This window comes from Dermacentor andersoni, chromosome 5 (genome assembly GCF_023375885.2).
Source record: "Dermacentor andersoni chromosome 5, qqDerAnde1_hic_scaffold, whole genome shotgun sequence".
NCBI lineage: Eukaryota > Metazoa > Arthropoda > Arachnida > Ixodida > Ixodidae > Dermacentor > Dermacentor andersoni.
The window spans coordinates 171,286,373-171,311,703 of NC_092818.1; the positions used below are offsets into that span (position 1 = coordinate 171,286,373).

The following is a 25,331-nucleotide window of genomic DNA, read 5'->3' on the forward strand; positions in this document are numbered from 1 at the left end:
GTCGCCTGGAAATGACTTTTCCGAAGAGCGTTTAGTCGCGACGAGCGACGACTGATTCGGGTTTTTGACAAGATTTTTTTTCTTTATGCTAAGGAGTGAACAAGCTAGGGTAATCGTCGGAAGCACCCCGCAGCAGCCTTTCTTCAGTCGGCACACATTCTTGACGTCCAAACATCGCACAGCGTCTACGAGAGACGCCGTCGTGGACGGTTTTTGATTTTGACTTGTCGATTTCGTTAAGGTGCCCCCAATCATTTCCCTAGCGACTTTGCTCTCCCCGCATTCATGGGCTACCGCAGCAGCTGCAAATCGAGATGTGCATAACTATTTAGATGGATACATGGATAAGTTGGTTTTGCACCTTGATGCAAAAGGCACGACAGAAGAATTGTACAAACTGTGTGTGTGTGTGGTCGCCCGTTAACATGCTATGGCCGAAGCTGCCCACAATATTACGTCCCATTTACTGGCCACCGGGCCAGGTACACCTTTGGGCGTTACATGTACAGTACCTCTGGTTGGTTGTGAAAGTACTGTCCTGTCACGGTTATCCACGTGCGTGAAAGAAAACCATTATTTAAGATTGTGTCCGGATATCCGATTTTAATTCCGGATGTTAGTGTCCTAAAACGCCAGCATTCTGTCTTTGCTAGCAACGCAACGGAAAGGTGGAGAACAAAGAGCGATCATAAAAAGTCAGTCTTCCTACACTCGGAATGGCTCCCAGTGATGCTCCCATTCAGTCGGTGTCGCTTGACCAGTTGCAGACAGCAGATGTGCCATTACGGCTGGTTGGCATGACAGTCTTCACTACATGGAGTTTGTGAGACGGGCAGCAAGAATAAGTTTTATTTTGACAGATGATTTGGACAACGTGCAGTTTAATGCAATGCATACTCAATACAACCAGCGCGAAACATGACTGTTAAGTAAACGGAATTAAAAGCGATTAAATGCTACTTGACTGGACTTAATCCCAGATACTGCAAACAGCAACATATATACAGTGCATTAACATACATTTATGCATTTGTACAGAAATACATGTTAAATACATGCCGAAATTTACATAGCACAGATAATTTATCTTCACGATACTTCGACGTATAATAATGTAAAACAGAACAGTTTTCTTACATCAGGAAACCGTAAATAACAGTATAAGTCAAGGCGCAGTAACAGACTTCCTTGCATAAAATAAAGTTCAAATACCTTTAAACTGTAAAACTTATCTGAAATGGGTAAGTGCAGCAGAGCACCTTCGCTGGGAGATGGAAAAAAACGATTCCGGCATTTGTTTTCAGTAAACGAGAAAGCGCGCAAGTGTTCGAACTTCCCCAGTTGGATGCGAAACGCACAGAAGGGACTAAAACATTTTTAGACCACGTCACATCCTCCAATATCATGACCTCAATGTGCAGTTATTTCGTGCATCGCTGTCGTATTGCGAACTATTGAGTGCCGTGTGGGTTTTTTTTTTTCTGTGTCCACGTACTAGTTGCGTTAGACAAAAAAAAAAAAAGAGCCTCCAATGACACCTACGAACAAAAATTGAGGTTTTACGTGCGAAAACCACATTCTGATGAAGCACGCCGCTGTGGGAAACTCTGGTAATTTGGGCCACCTGGGGTGCTTTAACGTGTACCTAAATTAAGTAAACGGGTGTTTTCGCACTTCGCCCCGATAAAAATGCGGCCGCCGTGGCCGGGATTCGATAGCGCAACCTCGTGCTTAGTAGCCGTACACCATAGCCACGAAGCAACCACGGCGGATGCATATCAAGAAGTCCAAATCACCACACTGGTCGTATCGTGAACTGATTGCGAGTATTGTGTGGCGCAACTGCAGGACTGTCGTATAACTGAAGATGGAAAATAAAAATACTTTCTACAGTAAGGCTCCATTGCGCTGCGTGTATGTTAGAGGTTAAGAAAAATGCATTCGACCGAGCACAACCGCGCATGCGTGGTTGCTCGACTTTCATCACAGCGTATGAAAGCAGCGAAAAAAAAAAGGCAGAGCAATGCGGCATACGTAACCATCTACCAAGGACGGTGCTTATTTTTTATTTGGTTATCGAGCAACGCAGAGGTAAGGTTATTACAGGTTGAGGACAATGGAAGTAATTCGTAATAAATCAAGTGTGCGTCCTTATATCGAGATTAGGACAGAAGTGGTAGCATGTGCAAATTCAGCCACTACTCAACGCAAACGCATTCAGATGCATGCGAAGAGCAATGGAAAGACACAGCGTACAGCAAGAAAAAAAAAGTACGGGGGAAGCTCTGGTAAACTGAATTCGCTTCAACACCATAAATACCAGTAAAGCGGACACATTTTCTAATCAAGATTTCTTTGAGCGTGCTCGTGTACGTCACTTGTCAAGACGTTTACACACGACTTGGCATAATGGGAGTACATGTAGCCCCTTCGAAGCAGCTGTTTGACAATGGCTCACGCGGTGAACTTTAATCACGAAATTACACAAGTGTGCGTAATCTGAACTACAGCCAGCAGGCAACGACGTAAAAGCCGCGTGAAGGGCGCCATGGCGCTTAAGTATTATCTATCTTGCAGAGTACGCGATAGTTGTGGACACAAATATCAAACTACGGCGCGGTGTAAGCGGTGAACAAGCGACGACAGCGGGTAGCACTGTCCGATAAGCAAACGACAGGTAATACACAAGTTGAATCTTGTAGATCCATCAAAGCATCTGATGAGTCAAGGACACCAAAAAACTAGAAACAGCGTACCCGGTAACCATTACCACCAACCAGTCTTAAAGATGGACGTCATTATCATCATGAGCAAATCAGGAAGTCTTTGTTGGCGAGAATAACCACCCTCCCCTTTCCCATTCATTGACATTGTGTCCTTTTGTAGTGGCATGTTAATCTTTTCGAGTCAGTGATGAGCGACGTGGAAGAACCGAAAATGTGTGAAACCGTTTCTGGCCCGAGAAAGGCGCCTGAACAAATCCGCTGAATGCTGAAACGAGCACAGAGGTCAACCCATGGACCAAAGCCAAAGAAGCCAGCGGTTAGAACAGTCGAAAAGCGCATGCACATAGACGATAGTAAACGATCAAACCTATCAGCACGTTGGAAATGCTACCAAAACAAAATATTCGAAGTGCGCCAGGTAGCAGCGGAGCTTATGTCATACGTTCTCGATCGAAAAAAAAAAAGAGCACAGAGTAGGACACACACACACACACACACACACACACACACACACACACACACACACACACACACACACACACACACACACACACACACACACACACACACTACGAAAGAGCGCAATGAATGAATGTCCATTACTCTCGCCACCAAAAATTTACAGATCGGCTCATGAAAACATCGACAGTCCTTAAGTACTGAGTGGTGTCCACTTAACCCGACCTTTACTGCTCTGGTTCGTATTATAAGCAGATTTCTAGAAGCGCTATCCATTCGCGGAGCAACGTGCCACTCTTCCAAAACAGAAAAGCTTGCTACACAAAACTTAAACATGCCTGCGGAAAAAGGCAACAGCGAACTGTAGGAGCACATCCGATGGACGGTCTCGGGACGGTGACCACACGCAGTCCTTCAGAGCATGAACACGCCGTCAACACAGTTCAGGACACCGCCAAGACAGGCGTGCGACGCGTTCACTAGTGTGAGGAAGCTTGTGTAGAGCACGCGGCAGGACGACCGGGCTGAAGATAGTTGCTCGTGAGGCGAGGCCAGGAATGTTCTTGTAAATGAGAGTGCTGGAACGTTTCTCTTGCGCCACAAGCGACAGCAAACACTGGGAACCTGAAATGACAAGTCCTGTTTGTTGGCCATTCGAAAACACGCAGGCGCAGTACAGTCGCGTACACGATATTTACCAGAAGTGCAAGGGCGCCAGGCTAAGTCCAGTCTGCCAGCAGGACGCTGTCGGCGAGTGAACGTAGAAGCAATAGCAGTCGCTCATGGAACGGGTGATGCTGGTGCCTGAAGTAATCTCCTTTGGAGCGCAGAACGGAGAGTCGATGTGCAGGAGCGCGTTAGGTATACCCACCGCGGTCGAAAACATTAGTGCAGAACCTGTAACGACAGAGTGCTTATTAAACACTGGAGGACACAGTCGTAATACGAGTCTCGTGTAAAGAACATTTACCAGTAGTAGTGCAGGTCAAGGAGACAAGCACAGTCTACCAGCAGGACGCCACTGGCGAGGGAATGCAGAAGCAATAGCACTCGCTCCTGGAACAGGTGATATCGTGCCCGAAGTAGTCTTTTGGACCGCAGACCGTAGAGACGTGCAAGAGCGCGCTGTGTACGCTTGTGGACCGCAATTGAAGAACCTGTAACGACAGTGCTTATTTGTTAACCACTGGAGGACACAGTCGTAATAAGAGTCCCGTGTAAACGACATTTACCAGTAGTGCAGGTCAAGGAGACAAGCACAGTCTACCAGCAGGACGCCACTGGCGAGGGAATGTAGAAGCAATAGCACTCGCTCCTGGAACAGGTGATGCTCGTGCCCGAAGTAATCTTTTGGAGCGCAGACCGTAGAGTCGTGCAAGAGCGCGTTGGGTACGCTTGTGGACCACAATTAAAACAGGAGTGCAGAAGCTGTAACGAGACAGTGATTATTTGTTAAACACTGGAGGACACAGTCGTAATACCAGTCCCGTGTAAACGACACTTACCAGTAGTAGTGCAGACGAGGAGGAAAGCCCAGTGAAAAGACGAAACGAAGATACAATGGAAAATAGAAAATACCCGACTGGATTGTGCCTGACCCATGTGGTGCAGAAGAGAACTGCGAAAAGCGAAACTCGCCATGGTTCTTGACGCCGCAGGAACTGACGACTGCCATTTTGAACTTTTTGAAGGTGGAATATACTGACTTAGCGCCTCAGAATGAAACGATGCATAAGGTGGACTATGCAGTTACAAGGACTGTTCAGAAGGATGAAGAAATCAAGTTAACATGGAAATCAACGAAGTAGCAATCGGAAGACTATCTCGAAGACACCAGACTAATGCAGCAGTGAGATAAAAATAGAACTGTTCAATGCGAGATGTTTCACACCTGGAAAGCAGAACGAGAGAGTTCGGAAGAACCTGAACAATAACTACCATATCGCGCCATCAAGCAATTCAAGACCGACTAGCAAGAAAATTAAGCGTAGTATTTGACGCCTCGTGATTAAGATCAGTTATGTTCTGAATGATTATCTTCAGACAGGAGGAAATTTGAATGCAGATGTACCAACACTGTTAATGAATTTTCTAAGAAATTCTTGCAATGACAGCAAACGTAATTAAGTTTGCGTTGATGATATGCTTGGAACATCATAAGAAAACCAGCCAAAAGGCGTGTACGTAGAAGCAAAAAAAAAAATTCTCCGAGCTGCAATGAATCCTAGGAAATGGACATCGAACAGTGAAGAAATGAGAATTGAAATTTGCATCAAGGTGCTATTCTTACGTGATCAAGCTAGACCAGTATTCTAGGAATGAACTGGGATACGGCCGACGGGATTCTGCTTTCCCATCGATATGAAGACTCGAGTGAAATGCTCACGAAGCGATGAGTATTTCAAGCCAGGGCAAAATTTTTGGTCGGCTGGAGTTTCTAACGTCCTGCACTGCAACAGCTACTATCGGTATTGAATGACGGGAAAAAAACGCAATCTTGGGTCAACCCTCTCCCAGACGAAGGTACATGATCTATGGAGAAATATACTGAGGACGATAAAGGACTAAATGCCTCAAAGCACATCGACAACAAGAAACGGAACGTAAGCACCGACACTTTTCTCGGATGCAAGCCCGGCGGTGTATTCAAGTGCAGCATTCATGGTACTGTTAGAGCGGAGACAGTGCTGGTCCTGGCAAATAACAGAGTATACTCTAATGAAAACCGTCGTCAGTCTCGCAAATTAGAACTTGCGAGGAAGCGTAAAGTATCGGACCACTTGTACAATCGTGTTGCATTGGAGAAAGAAAATGTATGAAGCAACCGTTGAACACAGACTACAAAAAAAAGTATTACTCAGTAGGAGAACAATGGGGATACGTCAATACTGAAAAATTGAGATGTAACCAGGAGTCACTGTAGAAAAGATGTAGTGAACAACTTTGTGGAAGGGATCCCAGTTGCTACAGACCAAATAGCCGTTACAAAATGCCGGTTAATAATGAAAGGAGATGATTCTAGTGTCATATACGTCGAAAGGGATCTCAAGACGAGGCATTGAAGTTGACAGGTTCGGCAGTTACTTGAATATTTGGAGAGCAACTGCGTGAATGTTTCGTTCCGTGAATATTAGAGGACAAGTTCAACGGTCCACTAAAAGCAGAAGAAATACCGCCGAAACATGCCTCATTTGGCTTGAACAAAGTGTGTATTGCAAATTGCAGAAATTCAGCAAGCAAGCGAATGTGCAGACAATAGGTGAATACCAGATACCTTACGATAAAGACCCAATGAGACTTCAAGGGTGCCTTCGGTAGGGCCCGTATCACAAGAGGAGCAGCACCCGATCACATGTAAATGGAATAAATCTGGACGATTAGTGCGACGCCTATAGGGCAAACTTCACGGTGCAGTACGCGGTACACTGGCGCGTATAATAACGAGATTTCGGGTAATCGGAGGACCAAAATAAGTGAAAGAAGTAATACGACAGTGCGTTGTGTGGAGAAGATACAATTTCAGACCCTTGTAAGAGGAAGTACCTCCACTTGAGGATAGAGTAACGAAGACCATTGTTTGAAATAGCTGGTCTACGTTCCAACGGTGCGCTGGGAGCAACTACAAAAAAGAAAAAACAAGGAGACATAGCCAAACATTGTGTAGCAACTTTCACATGTGCCGTGACAAGAGGTGTAGACTGCGAAACTGTTGGAGACGCTTCACATCAGTTTTCTACACTATTTTCGGCGTTTCTCAGGACGAACATAAATGTGCTCAGCAACAACGCAAGCCTTTCAGGAGAACTAATAAGGGATTGAATGCGGTAACAGTAACATTAAGTCGATAAACAACTGAACAATTTATGACCTATCACCAAGTGGAAATTTCCTCCACAAAACACCGTGTGGGGGCGGTTTCTGTGAATGGCTCATTCGTAGTTTTCAAGTCTGCTGCGGAAAGCGATCGGTGGATGTGTACTGCATAATGGAGAACTATATACCCGAGCATACGAAGTAGGTGCTATCATTAAGAAACAATCGTTCACACAAGTTCACGATGGACCTGGAGAACCTGTTCCTGTAACTTCTGCGGACCCGACGGGCGGAACCAGACAACTGCGAGGAAACATTGAAGAATAGGGCGGCAACCTTCGACAAAAGACTACGTAGAGTTACAACAGCATTGGGAAAAATGTGGCACTCCGTCTAGGCGAAATAAATTACGGGTAAGGAAATTAAATGAGGTAAGAAATATAACCAGGAACGGAAGGAATTTAACGTCGTCTTACTCAGAGAGAGACTTACAAAAGCCTTTTGGAAACTTTGTGGCGAAGTTTTCCGAAGCATAAACCTAACCTCGAAAGTCTGCATAGTAAATACAATTGCAGCAAATTTCATCGGAAGCCCACGAAGTTTGTACTTGCGGAACCGGCAAGGTGTAGCAACAGGATTAAGAAAAGGAGCACTGAGAGAACACGAACCATAGCCGTCAGAGGAAAACACGGCTTCATTCAAAAGCAGACGTTCGGCACCTTAAATACCACAGGGCTTATACGTCACACGAGAAAACATCCGTAGTGCCATAGGAGTGTATATACATGGTACTTGTCAGAAGTGCAGGGAGTTGAACGAATGTCCATATCCCAGCTGAAAGCCACCGGCGAGAAAAATGCAGACGTAACACGGCCGGAGACTAGATGTGCAGAAGTGCCCGCTGCATATGCTTGTGAATAGCCGCAATGGAAAGCAGACGGCAGGAACCTGAAATAAGACAGGGGCTTGTTAAGCACTCGAGAACACAGCCTCACTACTATTCTAGTGTTCATGATACTTGCCAGGAGTAGTGCCGGGCGAGGAATAAAGTTTAGTCCACCAGCAACACTTTCCCGCCGAGGGAATGCAAGAGTTAAGACGGTCGGTGACGGCACGAGTGGTGATCAAGGTCATCATCTGCGACGCAAGGAGGAAAGTAAACAACCAGAAAAGAACAGCTGGAACCGCAAAGAAATGGACCACTCACCGTAGCTGCTGCACGGCCGGGCTCCGCTCCAGACCGTAGGCGAGTTAAGGTCGCCGCAATAGCTAAAAGCTGGCGAGGCACTTTCAGAATGGCGTTTGCTTCCGTGATTCCACATTTCGCTCGATAGCACTGACGCGCCCGGGCTACCTTGTCACGAAATAGTGGGGTCGGGTCGCAAGGCCATTCAGAAGGGTCCATGTCCCTGACGCACTCGTAGAGGACGGCTATCAGCTGTAGCCTGCGCAGTGTCAGCTAAAACCTGAAGCTATACGCCGCCACCCCGCAACACGTGGCCCGTCCTCTTCGATTCCGGCACGGAGAAGACCCGTGTGGCCGCAAGCCATGCCTACGAAACCTCAGGCTTACAGCTAAGCAATCTTCATGTAGCTATACGATCGTAGTGACCGCTAGCTAGTGCAACTGAGCAAACATTTAACTTTCCTAAGGCGTGCGCCACCCTCGCCAGCTAGACCATCTAGAATATGCACAAAGACCACCTGATGAGCGTTTCGGACGCTCGATGCGAAGCTCGCAGACACGGCGCTCGCCGTGACAAGGGGTTGCTGCGCAGGTCCTGGGGTTAGTGGCCACACTCAGACTTGGATGTCTAGTTGCCCGCTGATGTGCAAACGGCCACAGCCGTGGAAGGATTGTTGCTCAGAAGCATCTGATCTGGAACGTAGACAAGAAAATACTTGGAATTTCGAGCAAAAACCAGTGCTGCCAAATTGTCACGTGTAATTTTGCCACATATGTGGGCGAAAATTTTCCACACGTCAGGACTAAATTTATTCAGAAAAGCATCTATACGCTGTGAGGAAGTCGCTTGCTGAGAACCTGTGGCCAAATTCACTGGAGCCGACTGAACTAAAACCCATTCGACAAGGAAACGCTAAACAAGCACGAAGGAGTCCAAGATATGTGCGTCTGAGTGGCCGGCAGTTAAAAAAAAAGGGGGGAGTTTCGAACCTAGGTACAGCGCCTTGATAAAATGCCTTTCACACCTCTGACATCGAGTTGTAGTGACAGCTATTCACGCGTCCAAACAATATATAATAGCAATCAAGAAAGCTATCTAAATAAGCTACACTTCCCGCTCCTCATCGGCATGTTTCAAGCGTCATACTTGGCTTAGAAAATAAAAATTACACGATGTTCAGTTGGTTATACATGGCCACGTTTTGTCTGAACACATGACCCAAAACGTATGAAACTGGTGGTCATAACTCCGTAGTGGAGAAATTCAGCGCCTTAACGAAAGCTCTAAACCGCTTTGCTGAAACCGCTTTAAAAATTTAGTCTTACTCGCACTGGAGACTCAATAAAAAGTGGCCGAGCTCGCTTACGTGAGCCTTTGATAATGCGTGTCATTGTAACCGAAGCTGGCCACCCGTAAGACGACATACAGAAATGTCGCAAAATAGCGTCCGTGTAGTAATGCAGGCATGTCTCATGGACTTCAGTTGTCTGCTAAGATAAACAACTACTATTGCCCATATTTGTACACTGCATTTTTAGGTTTATAGCGCAGCCCAGAAAGAGCAAAAAGGGAGGTGGAAGGGGTAATGAAAGGGAACGGAGAACAGAGTGAACGTTCCCTCTCAGTACCCCTTCCACCTTTTTCCCCTTTCTGAGCTGCGCTACAAGCCTAAAAAGTCATGACATACCAACTCGCCCTAACTGCCACGCCTTTGTACACTGCAGCACAATACGCGAAAAAATAACTTCCGACGTCAAAAAAATTTAACACGTTTTTCATTGACAGAATAATATTTCCCCCGAGATCTCGGACATATTGTGCACAATACGTAAAATTGCCCACCTTTTGGCAAAACTGCCTCGGGCGTCCTCCTCGCTCACCGCCATCCAAAACGGTCATCTGCAAAACGAAAACAGCAGCGTGCTTATTGTTGATCACTTGAAGACAGAGCCAAAGTACGAGAGGTCAGTACGCGATACTCACCAGTAGTGGCGGACGAGGAGCAAGGTTCGGACTGCCAACAGGACGCCATGGGTGAGGGACGGTAATTAAACACGGTCGGCCAGAGTACGGGTGGTGCTCTAGGCTATCTCCCGAAAGGGACGTTGGGAGGATGGCAAACGGGGAGCAGCCCACTGGTTAACTTATCATGGGCCTCAATAGAACGCACACGTCGGGATCCTGAAAAGACAGTTTCCGTACTGAGCATTTCCACGAGACCATCCGAAAGAGTTTTGCACAAAAAAGAAAAAAGGTTTCTCGGTTTCTTGAAAAAGCATGAAAGTGATCTTGCGACACCAGTGGAGTTTTGAACGGGACAAGTTAATTGAGCTACGAATGTTGCAAAGGAAGCAATAATAAAACATACAAAGGTAGTTGAATGCAGCATGAATATTTCTGCACCTAAGATCGCCCTTTGATGAAGTCAAATACTAAGCACTTTTCAGGGAGTTTTCTTACAGAATTAGTGGGGGGGGGGGGGGGGGCTTAATTAGAATGTCTCCAAAATGGTAGCAATGGGTTTCATGGGTGCATCTATCTCCAAGCAAATGTGAATGGCTAAAGGTGTATCACAAGGGTATTTTAGGGCAGCTTTTATTTTTGCTTTAGAAGTAAATATCGCTACTATTCCACGAATAGAAAAAAGGTTTTGTACGCGGATGACATGAATTGTTTCGTCTAGCGCCGACTTAACGGATAAAATCAAACCAGTGGTTAAGGGAGTTGTCAAAGGTGCCATATGTGAACGAGTTTCAATTGAATTGAAGCACATAAAGCGAAGCAACGTGAATATTTTTTTAAGGTTTCGAAGCATGGGAGTAAACCCTTAAGGTCTAGCGGCAGTGATCTATAGAGCGGACAAACAGTATAATATTGGATGCTTTTCATCACTACCTTGGAATGACCACGCTGGCAATTTAAACGTGAAGCGATCTGGTAGAATAGGTGCTTTAGGAAGGACGAGACCAAATACCACTTAAATGCAGGTCAAGCCCATCTTCGATACGATCACAGATGCAGTATGTATTGTCATGTGGGGCACAACTTCTAGTACTAAAAAGGCGAACGACGAAATAAAGCATTTCCTTTCGCTTTAAACTTGCCGAAGAACAGACTACTAGGGATTCCCGAGATGGTTACAAATTGCTATTCGCAATCCAAGCACACACGTGCATATTGACGACATATTAATACTGAGGTTAAGAGATCTATAAAAAAATTGTAAAACCAGGGACAAATTACGGCAGACAGCCTTGACCTCTTGAAACCCGCTGTCGGGAATGGTTGTAATATTGAAACTTAAATTCAGCAAGCCAAGTCCTAGAGACATTCCAGCAAGCTACCAATCCTTATTTTTTCCCCTACGCTTAGGTAGTACAAAGTTTTTTTTCTGTTTGCTTTTTAGATGCCAGGTTTTCCTGAGCTATCCAAGTTTACGCAACAAACGGTTAGTAGGGTTTTCTTCGCCTAAAAAATGTTTTGTATTGCCTTAACATTGTTAGAGACTTGTTTCATGTTTACTCGCTAACGATGCATACTTTCTTCGTACTCCTTTCTTTTTGCTAATTCCCTGCATCCTCCTCTCACGCAATACTCCTTCGGGAGCCTGTGAGGTAACTGAATCAATAAATAAGTAAGTAATGGCCGACAGAACGTTAAGCTTTGTTTAGTGTTGTGATGTGTTTAATTATAATTACTACATAGTAAATGCATTTCATGCTTGCTTATGAAATGGTAGTCCAAATAAGTGAATTTTGATGGAGTGCATAAAAACTTACATATTTTATTTGAGTGACAATGATAGGTTAGCGCTTTTGCTCGAATGCAAAATATTGAGGACAGGGACTTAGTCAGCTACCGACAAGCACTTGTATTCCCTGGTTTTCCTCATTCTATTTCCTTGGTCGTATACTTGTCCAAGCGATCAAACGAATTAATGTAACGAAAGGGAAGGCGAATCTGAAACGAACTGAAGCAATAAGGCTCATTTTTCGACCACTCGAGGGCACAGCCGTAGTACGAGTGGTCTGTGCAGGTACTTGCCCGTAGCAAAGCAGGGCGACGAGCAATCTCGTCTGCCAGCGAGACCGCACCGGTGAAGGGGAGCGGACGATCACGGTACGAGCGGTGCTCTAGGCCATCTCCTGAGGGGGACGTTGGGAGGATGGCAAACGTGGAGCAGCGCACTGGATATCCATCTTACAGGTGGGCTGCAATCGAAAGCACAGGTCAAGATTCCGGAACAATAAGGCACGGATACAGTAAGGCTAAGTGCTGGGGGAGTTGGTGCATACCGAACGAGGAATTGAACCAGTTAAACAGGCGCATACACACCAAAGCAGAGCATAGGACGGTGCTCTTTTTTTACTATCAAGCGACTCAACAAGCATCGTCCTGTGCACTTATTTGGACTGTGTATGCATCTTGATGGCTGGTTTAGTTGCTTGTTCAATAAGGCATGGACATGGCATTGCTACCAGCACTCACCTCGTAACTGCCAAGTTCTACGTTCTGCAGCTAATGTTCGCGCGGGATCTACCGGTGCCCGTGGAACAAGCGGTGCGGTTCGATGCGACTTTGGCTGCGCAGGAGCACATCGCCACATGCTGCTCCCTGCTACACTTTTTGTCCGATTAAGTGGTACGACTCTGAACGGCTCTGCAGATATCGACATAGCGCAACCATACCTCCGAATTTGAAAACTTCGCACCGTCAACGCCGTGGTGACCGGGAATGGCGGCGCTACCTGCACTCGGGTCTCAAATGAACCCACTAAGGTGGGTGAACGTTGTGGTACGTGTGTTAGCGCGAGCAATACCTTTTTAGCGCTGGCTTCCCACGACCATTCTTTGTGATCGACACGGTTCTGTACTTCAGCTTACTTCTTATGCGAGGGTACATTGAAACCAACCCAGGACTAGCCCTTAAGCAGATCGCTATGGAACTCAAGGAAACTGCTGTCGATATTAAGGAAAAGAGACTGGTTGAATAAGAGAAATTCGTTAACGATATTGCAAAAAAATTTAATGCTTGCGAAATCTAGGTTTAGTATGAATGGAATGATTGAAACAAAATAATGGACCATCTAGAAAATGGTCAGTAGGTTGTCAAATTTTATCGTTTATGGCACAAGGCGTTTATGGCAAACGAGTACGCAAGTAGAAGATCCCGTTGCTATGGGGTTTATTGACAGCGGGAAGCCAAGTTACGTGGAATCGTGTGCAGAGCAGCCGAGCCATTCCCGACAGACGCAAGCGCGAATTGCAGCGCCGAACCTTCCATCATCTCAGCGGTAAAGAGGCAAGAGACACACGAGCTCTCTCCGGCTTACACAATCGGTACATGGTTGGTCAGGAAGCGGTCACTATTGAACGCATCCACGGGTAATGCAAGGTAAGACGAAAGGCAAAGCAAACTGTTATACGTAAGCTCCCGAATTCACGAAGGATATTTGAATGAGGTTACAAATTGAAAAATACGGATATGGTTTATCGAGGAAGATGGCAGGAAAAGCACGAAAACACAGAAGCTTGGGACGGGACTAATGAATCTGTAAGAGACGAGGAAGCGTCGCTCGCGTTCGACAACCTATGCAACAGCAATGGCCATACCTGTGTGGTGCGACCGTAAAAACAGTGTCATTGGAGACAAATTCAGTCGTCGAACATGTTGGAATTTCTGTGAAACGAAGCTTTCTTGAAGCTGTTCATACCGGCGTGTTTGACGGAAACAGGTGAGTGCACGTTCTCTCGCGTAATTAACCGCGCTACACAATGCGACATCTTAAGCAGGATTGTATTTGTTGGTGTCTAATTGTACCGGCTGCTTCCTCGGCAATGACCCGTTCTGTACATGTGCCATTGCACCAACCACTTCTTGGCCGATCCCCCGCTGAGGCTATGTGTGACAGTATGGAAATTATTGTAAAATATCATCGAGGCACTCGAAGTCTGAGCAAGAGAGCGGCTCCTTGTCGCGAGCACGTGCTACTTTAATAAACCACTCACATTTGAAGCAGTCATCGGTCTATCGTTTTCAACAATGGTGCTGTGAACCAGCATACTACCTCCCCGCCGATAAGGAAGGTTAACCTTCAAAGAAGCAGAAAAGGAAACTGGGAGCAGCGGATCGGGCAAGGAGACCGAAGAGAAGACCATATATAAGCATCGGAACAGCTCACTGTCAAGCAAGACGCCATTGTTGCTCTACTAGAAATGAGCAAAGTATATAGTTACGAAGAAAAGCAAAGCGCTTCGCCCCCAGATCACGAAGCTTATCAACGCAATTAACAGACAAAAGTTGCACACAACGCAAGAGAATAAGCGAAAGCCTGAACAGCGCCAACGAACAAATGGAGGAATTTGTAACAGAATAGAAAGATAAAGATAACAGAAAGATAGAGTACGACATGAAAATAACGACCATCTTGCCTACAATAGAGCTCAGAATTCGAGAGGCCATACAGTTGGATTTGAACAATAGAACAACGCAGGTGGCATTACCAAGTTCAGAACACGATGCAAGGGAAATACATAAGCTACCCAATCTGGAAATGACAAAGTTTGGCGGAAGAGCTCTGGAGTGGAATCGCTTCTGGGCTCAGTACGAGTGAGCAGTTCACCTCAGACCCCAACATGAGCAAGGGACAAAAGTTTCTTAGCACCTCTAACCGGAAAGGCAGCGTATGCAATAGAAGGACATTATTGCTTTATCTGCATATGAAAGTTGCGATGAAGCGATAAAAATACTACGAACAACGTTCGGAAATCGTTAACGATCAGTGGAGCTGCGCATGAGTGCTCTTGAGTCTATAGAAAGTGAGGTCGGTGCAAGAAACTGATTAACTACGCAAGATAGTGCACGTAGAGCAGTTGAACAGATTGTCGGTCTGCACGTTCAGTGATTCGAGTGCCAGTTACGCCTCGATGTTGACAGCGTTGAAGAGAGCAATTCCACCGGAGTTATTGGTGCAGTTCAAGTCAGAAGAAGCAATGAAAACAGCTATGCAAGTCGCTATGATCACGCGATCTCAATATATGACCTTGGGAGTCAGTCGCAGATGTTCAGGAATCCTCAGAACTGACTACGCTGTGGTATCACATGCCACATCCCACAGCTTTCGAAAATATCGACCCACGACAAAGCTGCGTGTAGTATTCGACGCCTCTGCGCACAAGCAGAAAGGCATGTCACGACACGACTATCTGGAGGCAGGACATCAATTCTCTAAGGAAAAGGTGGCCCTAGTTGGGACGTTGAAAAGTCATTCCTACAAATTTCAATCCACTAAGAGGACAGATGCCATGAGATTTCTCTGGTGGGAACATGACGATACGAGGAAAAGCTGCGGAATGAAGTACGAACCTGCCGCATGACGAGTAACTTCCGGTAAAACCCTGAGCCCGTTTTTTCTGCATGGTAGCTACAATCAAGCACCATTTGAAACAAGTGGCCGAGAAATCTGGAGATGCAAGAACCAGCACAGAAAGATTTACGTGGATGATGTAATCCTAGGGGCCGAAACATTTTAAGGTGCTGTCAAGTGGTACAAAACGGCAAAACTGATCAAAGAGGCGGCGATGAACTTCAGAAAATGGACACCTAAGGAATAGATCCTAAGTAAAATAGATGAAAACGGAAGGGGCGACGATCACGTAGGGATTCGATTGGAAGGATACACAATACTACTTGCCATTTTATGGAAGTATTCAAAAGACGTGCTATCCTTTCCTGTGGACAAGTGTGTATCCTTACCAGCAACAACGTACTTACCCAAAAGGACATTGCTGCACAAGCAGCAGGAAAGATTTGATGCACTTGGCTTGTCACCTTTTACGATACTCTCAGAGATAGGCTTTCAAAAATTAGAGAAGTGACGATGCGCGAGATGAGCCACTCCTTAAAGGAGAATGCGACTAGTGGAGGGTCCTGATGTCTAAAACGAAGGAGCTGCTAGTCCTAGTTCTCCAATACTACGCAAGCAAGGATCAAATAAAACAATCATACAAGCTGTATGTCGACGGAAGTCCAACAGCATAGGAAGCGGCACTATACTTGGCAGTCGTGTAAACCGATAGAACAAAGTCAAGCCTACCGACAGCGAAAAGTGACGCAGCTCCAACCACACAGACTAACACCACGACTCTCGTCGAGGTTACATGAGGCTCTGTGGAGCTCCGCCCTCGACGACAAAACCTGGGCGACCCAGCACACCCGCGAGGCGGCGGCGAGGCAAGCCCTCGACGTCCCTTCATGGGAGGCTTAGGCCCGGTCATCATAAAGTGCCGGTTGTACAAAAAAACGGTTTATTCCTCCTCCTCCAGTCAAAGAGCCAAGTTTAACAAGACTTGAGCTAATGGCAGCGGTGATAGCATCAAGGCTAGGCGCCTACATCAAAAGTCATTTCACCGCAAGAATTGAAGCAGCCTGCTTGACCGACTCAATGATTGTACTTCATTGTATCAGAGAGACAAGCAAAGGGGATACATTTGTTAATAGAGTCGCAGAATTAAGAGAAAACACAAACGACCGAGTCGTGCATTCAAGGTGAAGACAATCTGGGGGGATCTGGGGGGAGCGCAAAGACGTTGACGGACTCGGAAAATAGGGTGGCATGGACCCGAATGAGTTACATCCATGGAGCCGCAAAGAGCAAGCGTGATTCACACGAATGTACAGATGGACGATTAACACGAAGCGCATTGTCACACCTGCACAGGAACAAGAGAATCAGCTAATCTTGTAAATCAAATTCGTCATACGGGCGGCATTTAAGATTAACACCATGGGTATTCAAGTTCATAGACAACGCAAGATCACAAAGGCCGTTTACAGGAAAAGGTAATTGCAGAGACATTGGATACCACAAAAGTACTACTCAGGCAGCCAAGTGGCAATGCCGATTCGAGCGCTAAGTAATTTAAAATAAATGGACAAGTATTGTCACAACAAAGGACTCGCCAGACAAGAGTTGCATTACAGCCGAGAATCGAAGCCAGCACGTCATCGTATTTCCTAAGGACGGGTATTTCACTGAGCCGCCAATACGTCACGTTGATCAAATATTCAAATATTGCACGGCGGTTTGCAAGCAAAGCTAGCGCAACTGCGGGTTATGTTGCGAATATTGCAGGGTCGTCAAGCTGTGAAATGTCTTAAATGAATGCATAGTCTGCAAGAGGCGTAACACAAGACAGGCCAATTAAATTCTGCCTCCCCCTCCCGGCGGACAGAGTCAACGAATCGGGGTAATTGCAAGTCACAGGAGCTGACCTCACCGGAACACTATGCGAAAAACAAATACGACATTGTGGAACAATAAGTTTTCACCTGCGCGGCAACGAGAGGAGTACACTTGGAGATGACCAATGGCATGTCGATATACAGTTTTCTTTGTCAAGCTTTCCGGCTATTCACCGCACAACGGGGTATACCTGCCGTAATCTGTTCGTACAACGACAGTATACCTTTACGAAGGCCGAGAAGGAAATGCTTGAAGCTGTTGGGCACGAATGAGCGAAGGATTACTGCAGTACCCACCAATGGAAAACAATAGATGAGTGCGCCCCGTGGAGGTGTGGGAGGATTTATCGAGTGCTACACGAAGCCTGAAGACATCGATGCGAAAAATAATCTCAAGAAGTACAACTACGGTGAAGCAGCCACGCACAATTGTAGCAGAAGTTGAAGGAGCGCTCAACAATTGACCGTTAACATAAGTGCATGGCGAACCTAATGAGCCCATGTCACCGATACCTGCCAACATAGGCGGACGCCAACAGCTTCAAAGTGGACAAACATACAACGGAGACGAAGAAACACGGCGAAGCAGATGCGAACTCGTAGAAGCTTGGTGGATGAGATGGCATCGCGAATATCTCAATAGGTGCTACTGTGCCGGTGTTAAGACCGTGTCGAAGAACATATTGGAAAATGTGTCAAATTGAAAGAAGTTACCCTGGTCGCGACGAAATAACAAGGGCTTGTCTAATTCAGAAAGGCAGCAAATAATTTCTCGGAACAGCTGCGAACAACATCCTTGAAGGGTGCCTCAAACATGCCACCAATGCCTATCTCTATCTCATGCAAGTTGGAAGGCGGGAGCCTGTAAAATATCTTCATCAAAGTACTCGAAGACGAATACGAGAAAGGCTCCCTGCCGCAGGCTACTTCAATAAACCCTTCATGTTTGAAGCAGTCACCGGTCTCGATCGTTCTAACATGCGTCATCAACACGCCGCGGTCATCTGAGAGCTAATTACAGTGTGCGCAGTGTGGAATCTCCCGCTTCTCGGCACAATACCTCGCTCTGGGAAAGTGCCACACGTATTATTGGTTGGGCACGTAAAGCCCCATAATTTATTTAGAGTTTACCACTCCTACTACTCGCCGTGCGAGGCAATGATAGTGTCGACCCTTCTCCCCAGCTATGAACAATGGTGCACAAGCAAATCCCGCATCGCTGTATGTCCTTTGTACTACGTAGACAAACAAGTCGTGTACGCAAGGCAACATATCACACTAACTCGGCACTAGAGTGCATGCGACGTGAAAAATTGTCGCCAATTGCCGTCAATTAACGCAAACAGTAAAGAAAGCTTCGCTTACATCGATTCGAACAGCGCGTGGGAGCCGCGTAATTAATTTTTATGCGCTATGGCGTTCAGTATCACGACATGCGAGCAACTGGCAAAGCGGCCACACGTTGCAGCTCCTACTAAGGGCGTTTGTGCCTGAAGTAATCCCACCTGCTGTGCTCAGAGTCAAGAGCGGCAGTATGGGGAAAAGCACTAAGAACAATATTAATAACAATGAACAATGAATAATAATAATAACAATAATAATAACAATAATAATAATAATAATACGACACAGCGATAGTACGAATCATGTTTAAGCGATATTTACCAGTAGTAGCAAACGAAGACGCCCGTAGCAGAAGGATGCCATGGACGTGGAAATGCAAAGGAGCCAACGCGGTCAGCCACGGTAAGAGGTGCTCAAGGCCATCTCCGGTGGGGGACGTTGGGAGGATGGCAAACGTGGAGAAGCACACTGGATATCCTTCCGACTCGTGGTCCGCAATCTCGAAAGCGGACCTCGGGATCCTGAAACGACAACAAGGCTTTTTTTAAGCACTCGAGAACACAGATGTAGTAGTACTATTCATCTATGTGGTATTTACCCGGTGCAGGGCCACAAGGTCACACCGACGAGGGAACACGGTAGACCGCGCGCGGTATGAGTGATGCTCTGGAAAATAGCGAGGACAGTAAGCCCACATCGAAAAACGAACAGCAACAACGGCAATGAAACGGGCCGCTTACTGTAGCTGCTGCCCGGCCCAGCTCCGACGAGAACAGGCGACGTCCGGCGTCGAGGTGCTGCGTAGAGCGGGTTAGTGCCTAATAGCTGGCGAGGTAATTTCCGAAGGCCGTTTGCTTCCGTCATTCCACATTTCGATCGATGGCACTGACGCGCGCGGGCTATCTCCGTCACGAAATAATGGGGTCGGGTCGCAAGGCCATTCGGATGGGTCCATGTCCCTGACGCAGTCGTAAGAGGACGGCTATCAGCTGTAGCCTGCCTAGTGTGAGCTAAGCTGTGTGTCAGCTAAACCTGAAGCTATACGCCGCCACCCCGCAACACGTGGCCCGTCCTCTTCGATTCCGGCACGGAGAAGACCCGTGTGGCCGCAAGCCATGCCCACGAAACCTCGGGCTTACAGCTAAGCAACAACACTAACTTTACAGAATTTTGTAGTGCAGCTATACAACCCTATAGTGAGCGCTAGCTAGTGCAACTGAACAAACAGTTAACTTCTCTAAGGCATGCGCCACCCTCGCCAGCTAGACCATCTAGAAAAAATGCACAAAGTGCACACACAGGCCTTTTGAGCGTTTAGGACGCTCGATGCGAAGCTCGTAGAGACGACGCTCGCCGTGACGAGGGGTTGCCGCGCAGGTCCTGGGGTTAGTGGCCACGCTCAAGAGTTTATCCACAGTTCAATAGTCCAGGCGCCGTCGGGGGGTGGGAACGCGCACAAACAAAAGAACGAGTACTCGGCAGGAACGACTTGCGACTTATATAGGCTGCGCCGGCTCGACCGGAGTGTCGTCGGCGTATAGTAACGTAGTTATGCCGGCTGGCGGTCACTTACACTCTGGGAGCTCGAAAGCGGGGCCAGGAATTGCCGAGACGGCAGGCGGGTCGGGCTACAAGTCTCTCGAGGCGTGCCTCACGTTTTTCAGGCCCCGGAGCATGAAGCCAGCGCTTCCAGAGTCGGCCGAAGGCGGAAACGTGCGCAGCGTGAAACTTCGACAAGCGCTGCCACCGTTAGCGCATAATTGAGACCAGCAGGAGCTCGAGGTATGGTGCGACGCAGAAGGCTGCCGAGACGAGGCCCGTCGAAGTGGACAGAAAATGGAAAATGGCGGCCCGAGCATCCGGAGGCTCGATGTATGCCTACTAAGACTACGATGCCAAGCTCTTCGGCGCATGCGTTGATACGCCCGGGCAATTTCTTTTCTTCTCTCATTGGTCTAATGTAGAATACGTCACCGGCTCGCTAGCCGCCGCGCCGCTGTTATCACCGCGATCGGCGCGAGTGGGGATGGTAAAAACAAAGGAATAAAAAAAAAAAAGTCGCAGCCTACAGTTGACGAACTCGGAATGTTCTAGAAGCTTCCACATGCTTCCACTGTGTCCTTGGACACGGAATGGCGTTAGCGCTGTCGCCGTAGTTTTATCGATATTATAACCCGTGGACGGAATCTTCGCGGCTCCGTCGTATAGGTTCCGTGGCCGCCTTCGCATTCGCGTTGGGCTCCGGCAGCGAGCATGACTTGCAACTCATGAGCGCGCGTCGCGACATGTTTCAGTCTGTACACGCAGTCGTCTGCTCCTGTCGCACCGCTTCTCTTGTGACAAAAGAATTGAAATGCTAGGCCTTCAATTGCGTGCCCGAACGACGCGATCTTATTTTGAGACACGCCGTAGCAGGGGCACTAACGGGCAAATTTTCACCACCTGGGGTTCTATCGCGCGCATCTAAAGCTAAGTACACGAGCGTTTTTGCATTTCAGCCGTTATCGAAGTGCTACTGTGGCGGCTGTGATCGAACCGTCGACCTGGAGCTGAGCAGCGGAACCCCACAGCCACCCGACTTGCACCGCTTGGTGTTTTTTCCGGATATTGGTGTCCCAAAACGCTAGCATCCTGTCTTTGTTGGCAACGTAATAGAGAGGCGTAGAACCAAGAGCTCAGTTAATAGACAGCCGTTCTTCCTCTACTCTGAATGACTCGGCGAAAAGACATGGTGGAATATTTGGGACGAGAAAATCACACGCATGAAGATTTCATAACCGCAAGAAATATCATGACAAAATTATTATGCAAAGCACCTAATCACAAATAACACTTTTAAATATATTTCGATTCCTTGTTGAAAACTTCATTTACCAAAGATTAGTGGATCTGATCCCACGACCTGCGTCCTTCGCGTTGGTATGGCCGATATTATATAGAGTTAATTTTGTTTACTTCCTAATTTTTTCATAACTTTATTTAAATATTGTTTTGTTTTTGCTTTGCGCAGCGACCCCTCAACAGTGGCCTCATTGAACAATGGCCTTCTCGTGCTAAGCGCGAGTTGTCGTCGGTTCGATGCCTTCGGCCAAGGAAGCCAGCTGCTTAGCATTGGTGCCAGTTTAGCGCAGGGTAAAACCAGCTTTCATTTTGGGTTCAGAACTGTACGTAAATAATGTAGGGAATGAAGTAGCTGCCTGTCTAATCAACAAAACATTTATAGCCATGACATCTTCAATTAATACTGCACGATTCACCGCAAGAGAGAGAGAGAAAGAAATAAACTTTATTGCTAGTCCAGGCTTCTTGAGCCCAAAGGTGGGTGGCCTCCTCAGTCCAGGTAGCCATGGCTGCTGCCGCCGTCCGAGCCCTGTTCGCCGACCGTTTCTGGTTGTCAGGGTCATGCAAAAATAAAAATAAAAATAATAATGATAATGATAATAATAATTGTCAACGCGGGCATGTCTTTTGTTCTTTGTTATAGAGCTCCGAAATGCCAAGAGACACTTTACATCCTAACAGAATAATTATAGGCATGTACAGTCGCGGACAGATTAAAACGGACCACGGCGAAGGCGGCCGGAGTGGCTGAGGGGCCGGCGCTGCTATCGCGCTTCGCGCGCTCACGACAAGAGTACACCGAGAGTCGTCAAACTTCTCCATGCTCGATCAATTTCATGTGAAGCGTTCGGCTGCTCTGCTGCTGACGGTCGGGACGAATGGGCGCGTGAATCGCCAGTAGTTCACCACTTAGCGCTGTCGCGCAGAACGGACGGCCGCAGGCCATCAAAGCACCGCGCTGGGAAGGAACCAAAACCAGAGGTCTTTCTTCTTTTTTTTGTCGGCGATTTGCAGTCGTGGACACAATAAAATGAAGCATGGCGTCGGGTCAAAAGCGCGGACCAGTGCCAACTAGTGAAAAAGGTGCCTGGTGTCGAGACGTCTGCTCTTGCATGCGTGTCCCTTTTAGCTCAATCGCAGCCTCTCCAAACCTTTGGCATCCGCTTAGCGCTATTTAATCGTAGGGAGCAGCGCTAGATGCCGCCGCTATAGCTGCAACGTCTGATGCGCTGCCGGGATGGGTTGTCGGGGGTGCGATTGTTATCTGCGCCCAGCTCACGCTGCAGCTGACGGCTGCCACCTTAAAGCGGCAGGCTCTATACATTTTTTTTTCTGTCGTGTGACCACGATACCCCGTAGGCAGAGGATCGTTGCGGCGTCTCGTATGCTAGACTCGGAATTATCCGTGCGCGATAGGTTGTTGGAATGACGATGCGCGACCCATTTTTTTATATTTGCCCATGCTATCTCGGACTGCTGGGTTTATTCGCAGTAGATGAAGCGTCTTCGGTTGGCTTTCTCCTATAATAACTGCCATCATCGAATCTTGTACTTTTTTTTTGCTTTTTGCTGGAAAGTGGAGCGCTTGACGCCGTGCAAACCGGGTGCCTTGATGCTCTACCGCCGGCGGCTCGCTATTAGCAGACTGCTTGGCCGGTGTCGTGAGCTTGCTGGCGGGCAGTTCTTACGCCAGCATGTTCCAGGTGACAGTTGCACTGAAGGGGCCTTGTTAGGGTGGCGACCATGTTGAATGGAATTACCTCTGTTTCTGGCGCATGGTATTAAAATCTCTTCGTCCAAGATAGCAGTGCTTATCAGAGAAAGCCTACCGAAGCCGCCTTCGCCGTGGTCCATTTTAATCTGTCCGCGACTGTATAATTAGCATTGAATATGGCAGAATTGTCAAGAAAGAAATGTCCAATGTATTTTTTATTTTATTTCATTTTTTTATACAGCACTGGAACGCCATGAAACATGTTTACAAGGGCATCCACATCTCTGAGGTGTGCGAGGACCATAAGTTTGAATTCTCACTTTCTCAAGAAAACACGCCCTGGAAACCGCGTAATATCTCATTAATCGCGTGTCGCCTCGGATAAGCGCAGCGATAATCTGGACCGCAGACGAAACGATGTGGAAGAGATCGTCTGCTCTGTATATAACGTATTCTTCGGCGGTTCACATTCAGAATACCAACGCCATAGTCTCCCGTGTGCCTTTTGCAGGCGGGACAATCAGCTGTTTACCGAAACTAAGCTCCTGGGAGCCTGGCCTCAACGCTCTTAAATCCAGCTAGGCGGACGAGCGCTTCTTCAATATCTCAAGGCAAAAGACTTAAGTGATTTACAGCAGACATACTGTGCCTCTGACGCAAGCGACGGGTTTGAGATCCCATTATCTCTCTCCCTCTCTCTCACTCCAAGATAACCCCCTCCCCCGCCATCCCCGCCCATGTTTAGGGTAGCTAACTATACAAACGTCTGTTAAACAAGCCTTTCCTGTCTTGGGTTCCTCTTCTCTCTCTCTCTCTCTCTCAATGCACAGCTCGAGTGAATGTGGAATTTATTCTCTCCATTCTGCAGCGATCTTGTCCGAGTATGACCGATCTTGTCATGATTTCCCGATTAACGTTAGTTACTGGTAATGGTAATGTATTGGTTAGACTAATTTCTGGCTCTTTAAAAAATGTATTTAGCACATCGGCATGGCTTGAGTACTACGAAGTACCGCATTTTACTATATGCGAGAACAAAAATTAGTCATAGGAAGATAGAAAAAGCAGAGGGGCAGTGGAGGGAACGATCAGGGCTCTGTTTTAGTCCCCACGTCTTCCGAGTGGCGCCTGCTTCTTCTTTTTTTTTTTTTTTCACCTTCCTTTGCTGTACCTTTATCACCAATATCGAAGCTACGTATATGTCGATGCCGCGTACGAAGAAAATGCTTCAAACCCTTATGCTTGTCACGACTTCACTGACTACTCTCTTCTTCGGTGTGAGATCGAGCTGCTACTGGAATTTATGCGGGCTCGCGCTAAAGTGTCCAGGGAGATAAAGTTCCCCGCCACACCCTGCTACTTTGTCTCTTTCCCAAGCTGCTTGCTTAGGCAGCCTATACAACGAGCGTTCCTTTGGGCAAGGGTAGCACATGATGAGAAGCGCAGCGTCATTAATTAGGGCAGAGGCATCACCTTGCAATTAGCGACACACACTCGAAGGCTACGGCCGTGGTGCGATGGACGCTGTGGTTGTGTCGCGCCTGTCCCGTCGCACGTCGTGGTACCGCAACCGACGCTTCGAGGACCGGCGAGACCCGTCACCGTGGGGGCCTGTGGACGCCGCAGTTGCTCATCTCGTTATTAGCCCGTGTCATCATCGGCTTATACTATAATTCCGAATCCCAGATTATGTTGCCTTTACCTTTACGCTCTTGAGACGCGTGATGTAGACTGCAGGCGAGAGAACCTCGCCAAGAGAGAGATAGAGAAAAAAAAAGTGAAAGTCCAGGCATACAAGAAGGCATACACGCTGTAGAAAACGCGGTGGTAGGCTCTGGTGTACATACAGACATTGGTGCCTGCTGAAGCCTTGTGCTGTGTCGATGGCCATTATATGGCGAGTAGACCAAAAAGACAAACTGCCCCAGCGAAGTGGGGCGGATACCGGGAGGAGATGGCGATGATAAGACTTGAACACCCCGGCGCGACGACTTCGTCGAGTGG

The 25,331-nt window shown here is 47.3% G+C and overlaps 2 long non-coding RNA genes across 2 annotated transcripts; both read right to left on the reverse strand.

Moving 5' to 3' along the window:
* Positions 1-820: 820 nt before the first annotated feature.
* LOC129385150 (uncharacterized) lies at positions 821-7,948 on the reverse strand. Its single transcript, XR_008612738.2, has 5 exons — positions 4,691-7,948; positions 4,418-4,613; positions 4,156-4,342; positions 3,884-4,082; positions 821-3,809 (listed from the first exon to the last, which is right to left on the reverse strand). It is a non-coding gene; the product is annotated as an uncharacterized lncRNA (long non-coding RNA).
* Positions 7,949-12,250: 4,302 nt separating this feature from the next.
* LOC129384823 (uncharacterized) lies at positions 12,251-19,438 on the reverse strand. Its single transcript, XR_008612458.1, has 3 exons — positions 19,371-19,438; positions 19,094-19,293; positions 12,251-12,396 (listed from the first exon to the last, which is right to left on the reverse strand). It is a non-coding gene; the product is annotated as an uncharacterized lncRNA (long non-coding RNA).
* Between the last annotated feature and the right edge of the window lie 5,893 nt (positions 19,439-25,331).